This window comes from Oncorhynchus keta, unplaced genomic scaffold (genome assembly GCF_023373465.1).
Source record: "Oncorhynchus keta strain PuntledgeMale-10-30-2019 unplaced genomic scaffold, Oket_V2 Un_contig_22368_pilon_pilon, whole genome shotgun sequence".
Lineage (NCBI taxonomy): Eukaryota > Metazoa > Chordata > Actinopteri > Salmoniformes > Salmonidae > Oncorhynchus > Oncorhynchus keta.
The window spans coordinates 1-12548 of NW_026282873.1; the positions used below are offsets into that span (position 1 = coordinate 1).

At 49.2% G+C, this 12548-nt stretch overlaps 1 pseudogene; it reads left to right on the plus strand.

Annotated features, from left to right (window-relative positions):
• The first annotated feature begins 534 nt into the window (after positions 1 to 534).
• Positions 535 to 12256, plus strand: LOC127921400 (uncharacterized; annotated as a pseudogene).
• Positions 12257 to 12548: the final 292 nt, after the last annotated feature.

The following is a 12548-nucleotide window of genomic DNA, read 5'->3' on the forward strand; positions in this document are numbered from 1 at the left end:
TTCCAGGGTATTGACCCCTGACCCTATACTCCTTCCAGTGTGCTTATATTTACATAATCACAGGGTATTGACCCCTGACCCTATACTCCTTCCAGTGTGCTTATATTTACATAATTCCAGGGTATTGACCCCTGACCCTATACTCCTTCCAGTGTGCTTATATTTACATATCTCCAGGGTATTGACCCCTGACCCTATACTCCTTCCAGTGTGCTTATATTTACATAATTCCAGGGTATTGACCCCTGACCCTATACTCCTTCCAGTGTGCTTATATTTACATAATTCCAGGGTATTGACCCCTGACCCTATACTCCTTCCAGTGTGCTTATATTTACATAATTCCAGGGTATTGACCCCTGACCCTATACTCCTTCCAGTGTGTTTATATTTACATAATTCCAGGGTATTGACCCCTGACCCTATACTCCTTCCAGTGTGTTATATTTTGGGTGTCGGGAGCAGAGAAACATTTCTGTCTCTGACGGACTACGAAACTAGCTAATAACATTGTTGTCTTGCCTTGTGGTAGTCATGGTGATTCTGGTCCGTAACCGTAAGGAGCCGTCCTCCTCAGACATCTTCCTGGGCTGTCTGGCCTTCATGGACGCTTACTTTGGCTTCATGGTCCCCTTCAGCTATCTGAACATCTACTACTGGCACAGCAAGGATGTCTGGTCCGCTCTCATGTTCTCCTTCGGCGTCAAGGTGCAGGGCTATAGGATAACGGAGAATTTAATGTATCTGGATTCTGGAATTTCAGCGTCTGAGATTGTACCCTGTTACATAGCATACTACTTTTGACCAGAACCCTATGGACACCCCTATGGACACCCTTATGGACACCCCTATGGACACCCCTATGGACACCCCTATGGACACCCTTATGGACACCCTTATGGACACCCCTATGGACACCCCTATAGACACCCCTATAGACACCCCTATGGACACCCCTATGGACACCCTTATGGACACCCCTATGGACACCCCTATGGACACCCTTATGGACACCCTTATGGACACCCCTATGGACACCCCTATAGACACCCCTATGGACACCCCTATGGACACCCCTATGGACACCCCTATGGACACCCCTATAGACACCCCTATGGACACCCCTATGGACACCCCTATGGACACCCCTATAGACACCCCTATGGACACCCCCATGGACACCCCTATGGACACCCCTATAGACACCCCTATGGACACCCCCATGGACACCCCCATGGACACCCCTATAGACACCCCTATGGACACCCCTATAGACACCCCTATAGACACCCCTATGGACACCCCCATGGACACCCCTATGGACACCCTTATGGACACCCTTATGGACACCCCTATGGACACCCCTATGGACACCCCTATGGACACCCCTATAGACACCCCTATGGACACCCCTATGGACACCCCTATAGACACCCCTATGGACACCCTTATGGACACCCCTTTGGACACCCCTTGGGACACTCCTATAGACACCCCCATTGACATCCTTATAGACACCCCCATTGACATCCTTATAGACACCCCCATGGACACCCCTATAGACACCCCTATGGACACCCCTATGGACACCTCCATTGACATCCTTATAGACACCCCCATTGACATCCTTATAGACACCCCCATGGACACCCCTATGAACACCCCATGGACACCCCTATGGACACCCCTATAGACACTCCCTATGCACACCCCTATAGACACCCATATGGACACCCTTATGGACACCCCATGGACACCCTTACAGACACCCCTATAGACACTCCCTATAGAAACACTTATAGACACAACTATAGACACCACTATGGACACCCCTATAGACACCCCTATGGACACCCTTATGGACACCCCTATGGACACCCCTATGGACACCCCTATGGACACCCTTATGGACACCCCTATGGACACCCCTATGGACACCCCTATAGACACCCCTATGGACACCCCTTTGGACACCCTTATGGACACCCCTATGGACACCCCTATGGACACCCTTATGGACACCCTTATGGACACCCCTATGGACACCCCTATAGACACCCCTATGGACACCCCCATGGACACCCCTATGGACACCCCTATAGACACCCCTATGGACACCCCCATGGACACCCCTATGGACACCCCTATAGACACCCCTATGGACACCCCATGGACACCCTATGGACACTATAGACACTATAGACACCCCCATGGACACCCCTATGGACACTAGACTATGGACACCCCCATGGACACCCTGGACACCCCTATGAACACCCCTATGGACACCCCCATGGACACCCCCATGGACACCCCTATAGACACCCCTATGGACACCCCTATAGACACTATAGACACCCCTATGGACACCCCCATGGACACCCCTGGGACACCCTTATGGACACCTTATGGACACCCCTATGGACACCCCTATGGACACCCCTTTGACACCCCTATAGACACCACTATGGACACCCCTATAGATACCCCTATAGACACCCCTATGGACACCCTATGGACACCCCTATAGACACCCCTATGGACACCCTTATGGACACCTTTGGACACCCCTTGGGACACTCCTATAGACACCCCATTGACATCCTTATAGACACCCCCATTGACATCCATATAGACACCCCATGGACACCCCTATAGACACCCCTGGACACCCCTATGGACACTCCATTGACATCCTTATAGACACCCCCATTGACATCCTTATAGACACCCATGGACACCCCTATGAACACCCCATGGACACCCTATGGACACCCTATAGACACCCTATGCACACCCCTATAGACACCCATGGACACCCTATGGACACCCCATGGACACCCTTACAGACACTATAGACACCCTATAGAAACACTTATAGACACAACTATAGACACCACTATGGACACCCTAGACACCCCTATGGACACCCTTATGGACACCCCCATGGACACCTAGGCACCCCTATAGCCACCCCCATGGACACCCCCATGGACACCCCCATGGACACCCCTATATACACCCTTATAGACACCCCTATGGACACCCCTAGACACCCTTATAGACACTCCCTATGGACACCTCTTATGGACACCCAATGGACACCCCTATAGGCACCCCTATAGACACCCCCATGGACACCCCCATGGACACCCTATATACACCCCTAAGCGGGACACTCCCTATAGACACCCTTATAGACACCCTATGGACACCCATATGGACACCCCATGGACACTCCTATAGGCACCCCTAGACACCCCCATGGACACCACCATGGACAACCTATATACACCCTTATAGACACCCCTATGGACACCCCTAGACACCCTTATAGACACCCTATGGACACCCTTATGGACACCCCTATAGACACCACTATAGACACCCCTATAGACACCCCTATGGACACCCTATGGACATCCCATGGACACCCCTATAGACACCCCTATAGACACCCTATAGACACCATTATAGACACCCCTAGACACCCTATGGACACCCTTATGGACACCCCATGGACACCCCTATGGACACCCCTATAGGCACCCTTATAGACACCCTTATAGACAACCCTATGGACACCCCTATGGACACCCTAGACACCCCTATGGACACCCTATAGACACCCCTATGGACACCCCTATAGACAACCCTATGGACACCCCTATGGACACCCCTATAGACACCCTATGGACACCCCATGGACACTATAGGCACCCCTATAGAGCACCCCCATGGACACCACCATGGACAACCCTATATACACCCTTGTAGACACCCCTATGGACACCCCTATGGACACCCTTATGGACACCTTATAGACACCACTATAGACACCCCTATAGACACCCCTATGGACACCCTTATGGACATCCCATGGACACCCCTATAGACACCCTATAGACACCCTATAGACACCATTATAGACACCCTATAGACACCCCTATGGACACCCTTATGGACACCCCATGGACACTATGGACACCCCTATAGGCACCCTTATAGACACCCTATAGACAACCCTATGGACACCCCTATGGACACCCCTATAGACACCCTATGGACACCCCTATAGACACCCCTATGGACACCCCTATAGACAACCCTATGGACACCCTATGGACACCCCTATAGACACCCCTATGGACACCCCTATGGACACCCGATAGACACCCCTATAGACACTATGCACACCCCTATAGACACCCATATGGACACCCTTATGGACACCCCATGGACACCCTTACAGACACCCCTATAGACACCCTATAGAAACACTTATAGACACAACTATAGACACCACTATGGACACTATAGACACCCCTATGGACACCCTTATGGACACCCCATGGACACCCCTATAGGCACCCTATAGACACCCCCATGGACACCCCTATGGACACCCCATGGACACCCCCCCATGGACACCCTATATACACTATGGACACCCCTATAGACACCCTTATAGACACCCCTATGGACACCCTTATGGACACCCCATGGACACCCGTATAGGCACCCCTATAGACACCCCCATGGACACCACCATGGACAACCCTATATACACCCTTATAGACACCCTATGGACACCCCTATAGACACCTTTATAGACACCCCTATGGACACCCTTATGGACACCCCTATAGACACCACTATAGACACCCCTATAGACACCCCTATGGACACCCTTATGGACATCCCATGGACACCTAGACACCCCCATGGACACCCCTATAGACACCCTTATAGACACCCCTATAGACACCCCTATGGACACCCCTATGGACACCCCTATAGACACCCTATAGACACCATTATAGACACCCCTATAGACACCCCTATGGACACCCTTATGGACACCCCATGGACACCCCTATGAACACCCCATGGACACCCCTATGGACACCCCTATAGACACCCCTATGCACACCCCTATAGACACCCATATGGACACCCTTATGGACACCCCATGGACACCCTTACAGACACCACTATAGACACCCCTATAGAAACACTTATAGACACAACTATAGACACCACTATGGACACCCCTATAGACACCCCTATGGACACCCTTATGGACACCCCATGGACACCCCTATAGGCACCCCTATAGACACCCCCATGGACACCCCATGGACACCCCTATATACACCCTTATAGACACCCCTATGGACACCCCTATAGACACCCTTATAGACACCCCTATGGACACCCTTATGGACACCCCATGGACGCCCTATAGGCACCCCTATAGACACCCCCATGGACACCCCCATGGACACCCTATATACACCCTTATAGACACCCCTATGGACACCCCTAGACACCCTTATAGACACCCCTATGGACACCCTTATGGACACCCCTATAGACACCACTATAGACACCCCTATAGACACCCCTATGGACACCCTTATGGACATCCCATGGACACCCTATAGACACCTCCATGGACACCCCTATAGACACCCTTATAGACACCCTATAGACACCCCTATGGACACCCCTATGGACACCCCTATAGACACCCTATAGACACCATTATAGACACCCCTATAGAGCACCCCTATGGACACCCTTATGGACACCCCATGGACACCCCTATGGACACCCCTATAGGCACCCTTATAGACACCCCTATAGACAACCCTATGGACACCCCTATGGACACCCTATAGACACCCCTATGGACACCCTATAGACACCCCTATGGACACTATAGACAACCCTATGGACACCCCTATGGACACCCCTATAGACACCCTATGGACACCCCTATGGACACCCCTATAGACACTATGGACACCCTATAGACACCCCTATGGACACCTATAGACACCCCTATAGACACCCTTATAGACACCCTATAGACACCCTTATGGACACCCTTATGGACACCCCATGGACACCCCTATAGACTCCCTTATACACACCCCTATAGACACCCCTATGGACACCCTTATGGACATCCCTTGGACACCCCATGGACACCCCAATAGACGCCCCTATGGACACCCCTATAAACACCCCTATGGACACCCCTATAGACACCCTTATAGACACTATACACAACCCTATAGACAACCCTGGACACCCTTATGGACATCCCTTGGACACCCCTATAGACACCCCTATAGACACCCCCATGGACACCCCATGGACACCCCAATAGACACCCTTATAGACACCTATAGACACCCCATGGACACCCCTATAGACACTATGGACACCCCTATAAACACCTCTATGGACACCCTATAGACACCCTTATAGACACCATTATAGACACCCCTATAGACACCCTTATAGACACCCCTATAGACACCCCGTGGACACCAATATGGGCCCTGGTCAAAAGAAGTACATTATGTAGAGAACATATGTTGTAGAGGTTACATCCAAAATGACACTCAATTCCCTACATAGTGCTCGTTGGGCTCTGGTCAAATGTAGTGCACTATATAGGGAATAGGGGGCCACTATCTTGTACGTAACATCTCATCTGTGACATTTGACAATAAGTAAACTTGTTTTTCTCCACCTCCTCCTCGTCCTCTTCTTCCTCCTCCTCCTCCACGTCCTTGTCCTCCTTCCTATTCTCCTCCCTCCTCCACCTCCTTCTCCTCCTTCCTATTCTCCTCCTCCTCTTCCTCTTCCTCCACTTCCTTGTCCTCCTTCCTATTCTCCTCCCTCCACCTCGTTCTCCTCCTTCCTATTCTCCTCCTCTTCTTCCTCTTCCTCCACTTCCTTGTCCTCCTTCCTATTCTCCTCCTCCTCCCACCTCCTTCTCCTCCCCTCCTCCTCCTCCTCCTCCTCCTTTTTCTCCACTTTCTTCTCGTCCAGGACACCAGCGGTCCTCTGTTCCTGTCCTGTATCTGTTTGGATCGGTTCGGGCGGGTCCTCTTCCCTCTATCCTACGGCCAGCTGAAGGACACCAAGTACAGGGTGTCTCTCTCGGCGGTGGTCCTGGGGCTCACCTTCACCTACGCCTCCGCCAAGACCATCGGGGGGCCTGCACAACTTCGAGAAGGTCAATCCATAGATCAATCAATCACTCAATCAATAGATGAATCAATCAATCACTTTATTGTATAGCACATATTGGACAAAAGTAGCAGTAACACTTCACAGTATAACATAATAAATAAATAACGTAAATCAATTAATAAAAACAACTAAAACAAAAAGTTAAAGGTAAAAAACACGAAATAAAAACACGGCCAAAAAGGTGCATTTACATATTTCTTTGATAAATCTTCTGCTACCCTCAGGTCTTCACAGGGACGATCCTGGCAACGTTTGGCTGGATGGTGTTGTGTAACGGGGCCATCCTGGTGGCCCTGAAGAGGTCCAGTGGCTCTGGGAAGGACGACATGCACCCCCATGAAGAAGAAAGCCTTCCAAGATGGTGATGTCGGTCCTGTCCATCATCGTGTTCAACTACTTGCCCTCCGGTGGCTCTGTTCCCTTTTGAGGTGATGACCTGGGTGGGGGCATTGTCCATCGAAATAGAATAGATAGAATCACAGACCCATTGACTTCTCCCATTGACCCATTGACTTGACTCCCATTGACTCCCATTGAATCACAGACCCATTGACTTGACTCTCATTGACCCATTGACTTGACTCCCATTGACTCATTGACTCATTGTTTTGACTCACATTGACTCCCATTGAATCACAGACCCATTGACTTGACTCCCATTGACTCATTGACTCATTGTTTTGACTCACATTGACTCCCATTGAATCACAGACCCATTGACTTGACTCTCATTGACTCATTGACCCATTGACTTGACTCCCATTGACTCATTGACTCATTGTTTTGACTCACATTGACTCCCATTGAATCACAGACCCATTGTTTTGACTCACATTGACTCCCATTGAATCACAGACCCATTGACTTGACTCCCATTGACTCATTGACTCATTGTTTTGACTCACATTGACTCCCATTGAATCACAGACCCATTGACTTGACTCTCATTGACTCATTAACCCATTGACTTGACTCTCATTGACTCATTGACCCATTGACTTGACTCTCATTGACTCATTGACCCATTGACTTGACTCCCATTGACTCATTGACCCATTGACTTGACTCCCATTGACTCATTAACCCATTGACTTGACTCCCATTGTCTCATTGACCCATTGTTTTGACTCACATTGACCCTCACAGACCCATTGACTTGACTCCCATTGACTCATTAACCCATTGACTTGACTCCCATTGACTCATTAACCCATTGACTTGACTCCCATTGTCTCATTGACCCATTGTTTTGACTCACATTGACCATCACAGACCCATTGACTTGACTCCCATTGACTCATTAACCCATTGACTTGACTCCCATTGACTCATTGACCCATTGACTTGACTCCCATTGACTCATTGACCCATTGACTTGACTCCCATTGACTCCCATTGAATCACAGACCCATTGACTTGACTCTCATTGACTCATTGACCCATTGATTTGACTCCCATTGACTCATTGACTCATTGACCCATTGTTTTGACTCACATTGACTCCCATTGAATCACAGACCCATTGACTTGACTCTCATTGACTCATTGACCCATTGACTTGACTCCCATTGACTCATTAACCCATTGACTTGACTCCCATTGACTCATTGACCCATTGACTTGACTCCCATTGACTCATTGACCCATTGACTCCCATTGACTCATTGACCCATTGACTTGACTCTCATTGACTCATTGACCCATTGACTTGACTCCCATTGACCCATTGACTTGACTCCCATTGTCTCATTGGCCCATTGTTTTGACTCACATTGACTCCCATTGACACACAGACCCATTGACTTGACTCTCATTGACTCATTGACTCATTGACTTGACTCCCATTGACTCATTGACCCATTGACTTGAATGAGGACTCCGTTCTTGTGATTATATTTATTGTCCTTAATAGCGTTGCCTGATGTATAAAGACACATTCCTAGATGGCTTGTCTACAGGTCTGAACAGTTCCAGTAACTTTCCCCCAAATTCCACGTTTGCTAGAAATCCTGGTTGGAAGATTCCCAGAATAGGAAGGGAATTAACAGGAAACCCAGAATACTCGCAACAAGGATTTCTGGAAAAACCTGTGAATGTTGTGAAAGTCACCAGAGCGTTGCAACCCTACAGTAGCACTGTCCTCTGTGATGTTGTGAAAGTCACCAGAGCGTTGCAACCCTACAGTAGCACTGTCCTCAGTGATGTTGGGAAAGTCACCAGAGCGCTGCAACCCTACAGTAGCACTGTCCTCAGTGATGTTGTGAAAGTCACCAGAGCGTTGCAACCCTACAGTAGCACTGTCCTCAGTGATGTTGGGAAAGTCACCAGAGCGCTGCAACCCTACAGTAGCACTGTCCTCAGTGATGTTGGGAAAGTCACCAGAGCGCTGCAACCCTACAGTAGCACTGTCCTCAGTGATGTTGTGAAAGTCACCAGGCGTTGCAGCCCTACAGTAGCACTGTCCTCAGTGATGTTGGGAAAGTCACCAGAGCATTGCAACCCCTACAGTAGCACTGTCCTCTGTGATGTTGTGAAAGTCACCAGAGCGTTGCAACCTACAGTAGCACTGTCCTCAGTGATGTTGTGAAAGTCACCAGAGCGTTGCAACCCTACAGTAGCACTGTCCTCTGTGATGTTGGGAAAGTCACCAGAGCGTTGCAACCCTACAGTAGCACTGTCCTCAGTGATGTTGGGAAAGTCACCAGAGCGTTCCAACCCTACAGTAGCACTGTCCTCTGTGATGTTGGGAAAGTCACCAGAGCGTTCCAACCCTACAGTAGCACTGTCCTCAGTGATGTTTGAAAGTCACCAGAGCGTTCCAACCCTACAGTAGCACTGTCCTCAGTGATGTTGGGAAAGTCACCAGAGCATTGCAACCCTACAGTAGCACTGTCCTCTGTGATGTTGGGAAGTCACCAGAGCATTGCAACCCTACAGTAGCACTGTCCTCAGTGATGTTGGGAAAGTCACCAGAGCGTTGCAACCCTACAGTAGCACTGTCCTCTGTGATGTTGGGAAAGTCACCAGAGCGTTGCAACCCTACAGTAGCACTGTCCTCTGTGATGTTGGGAAAGTCACCAGAGCGTTGCAACCCTACAGTAGCACTGTCCTCAGTGATGTTGGGAAAGTCACCAGAGCGTTGCAACCCTACAGTAGCACTGTCCTCAGTGATGTTGGGAAAGTCACCAGAGCGTTCCAACCCTACAGTAGCACTGTCCTCAGTGATGTTGGGAAAGTCACCAGAGCGTTCCAACCCTACAGTAGCACTGTCCTCTGTGATGTTGTGAAAGTCACCAGAGCGTTGCAACCCTACAGTAGCACTGTCCTCAGTGATGTTGGGAAAGTCACCAGAGCATTGCAACCCTACAGTAGCACTGTCCTCTGTGATGTTGGGAAAGTCACCAGAGCGTTGCAACCCTACAGTAGCACTGTCCTCTGTGATGTTGGGAAAGTCACCAGAGCGTTGCAACCCTACAGTAGCACTGTCCTCTGTGATGTTGGGAAAGTCACCAGAGCATTGCAACCCTACAGTAGCACTGTCCTCTGTGATGTTGTGAAAGTCACCAGAGCGTTGCAACCCTACAGTAGCACTGTCCTCAGTGATGTTGGGAAAGTCACCAGAGCATTGCAACCCTACAGTAGCACTGTCCTCAGTGATGTTGGGAAAGTCACCAGAGCGTTGCAACCCTACAGTAGCACTGTCCTCTGTGATGTTGGGAAAGTCACCAGAGCGTTCCAACCCTACAGTAGCACTGTCCTCAGTGATGTTGGGAAAGTCACCAGAGCGTTGCAACCCTACAGTAGCACTGTCCTCTGTGATGTTGGGAAAGTCACCAGAGCATTGCAACCCTACAGTAGCACTGTCCTCAGTGATGTTGGGAAAGTCACCAGAGCATTGCAACCCTACAGTAGCACTGTCCTCTGTGATGTTGTGAAAGTCACCAGAGCGTTGCAACCCTACAGTAGCACTGTCCTCAGTGATGTTGGGAAAGTCACCAGAGCGTTGCAACCCTACAGTAGCACTGTCCTCAGTGATGTTGTGAAAGTCACCAGAGCATTGCAACCCTACAGTAGCACTGTCCTCAGTGATGTTGTGAAAGTCACCAGAGCGTTGCAACCCTACAGTAGCACTGTCCTCAGTGATGTTGGGAAAGTCACCAGAGCATTGCAACCCTACAGTAGCACTGTCCTCAGTGATGTTGGGAAAGTCACCAGAGCGTTGCAACCCTACAGTAGCACTGTCCTCAGTGATGTTGTGAAAGTCACCAGAGCGTTGCAACCCTACAGTAGCACTGTCCTCAGTGATGTTGGGAAAGTCAAGAGCGTTGCAACCCTACAGTAGCACTGTCCTCAGTGATGTTGGGAAAGCAGAGCGTTCCAACCCTACAGTAGCACTGTCCTCTGTGATGTTGTGAAAGTCACCAGAGCATTGCAACCCTACAGTAGCACTGTCCTCTGTGATGTTGTGAAAGTCACCAGAGCGTTCCAACCCTACAGTAGCACTGTCCTCAGTGATGTTGGAAAGTCACCAGAGCCTTGCAACCCTACAGTAGCACTGTCCTCAGTGATGTTGCCAGATGAACAAAGATACAATCCTGTTATATTTGTTGCACGGCAGTTGAGTGTTCAGATGTCCCCTTCCAGGACCACTACCCTCCGGATACGTTCCGCTGCCTGGTGCAGCCGGTGGGTACGCCGTTAACATCAGCAGTAGTATCCAGCCCATCATCTTCCTCTCTAGACTGGAGAAGATCCCTTTCCTCCCTGAGGCCTGGAACAAGTGGGGCTCCTCCTCCTCCAAGGTGAATGACAAGGAGGTGAAGGTGGAGACCATCTCGCCTGCCTGAATGGTGAACGGGCATCAACGTTTCTTGTGAAATTAAGTGATAGGTTCTCAAAACACAGTTGTTATAAATGTACCAACTGGACGATGGAATAAAATGAATGGCCAGGAAACAATGGATGACAGTAATGTGCTTACATTCCACATAGCTAATATATATCCTGTATATGGTATAGGTTAAGGAGAAACAACAAAAATCTCAAACAAATGTCTCTCTCACTTCCTGGAACGATTACGTTAGGACTGAGACGACATCGTGTGTACAACATGAGAACTACATGTCACACCTGTAAAATACTCAAGATTTTTTGTGTGAATCATTTGGAGAGAAATAAATACGTAATAAAGCTCTTATAAACAGTTATTTTTCCAGTCTTTTGTTTTCCAGTTTTCTTAGAAATGTATAATGATGATAAGTTATGATGGAGAGGAGAACCAGATCATTAGTCTGTTATGATGGAGAGGAGAACCAGATCATTAGTCTGTTATGATGGAGAGGAGAACCAGATCATTAGTCTGTTATGATGGAGAGAACCAGATCATTAGTCTGTTATGATGGAGAGGAGAACCAGATCATTAGTCTGTTATGATGGAGAGGAGAACCAGATGATCATTAGTCTGTTATGATGGAGAGGAGAACCAGATCATTAGT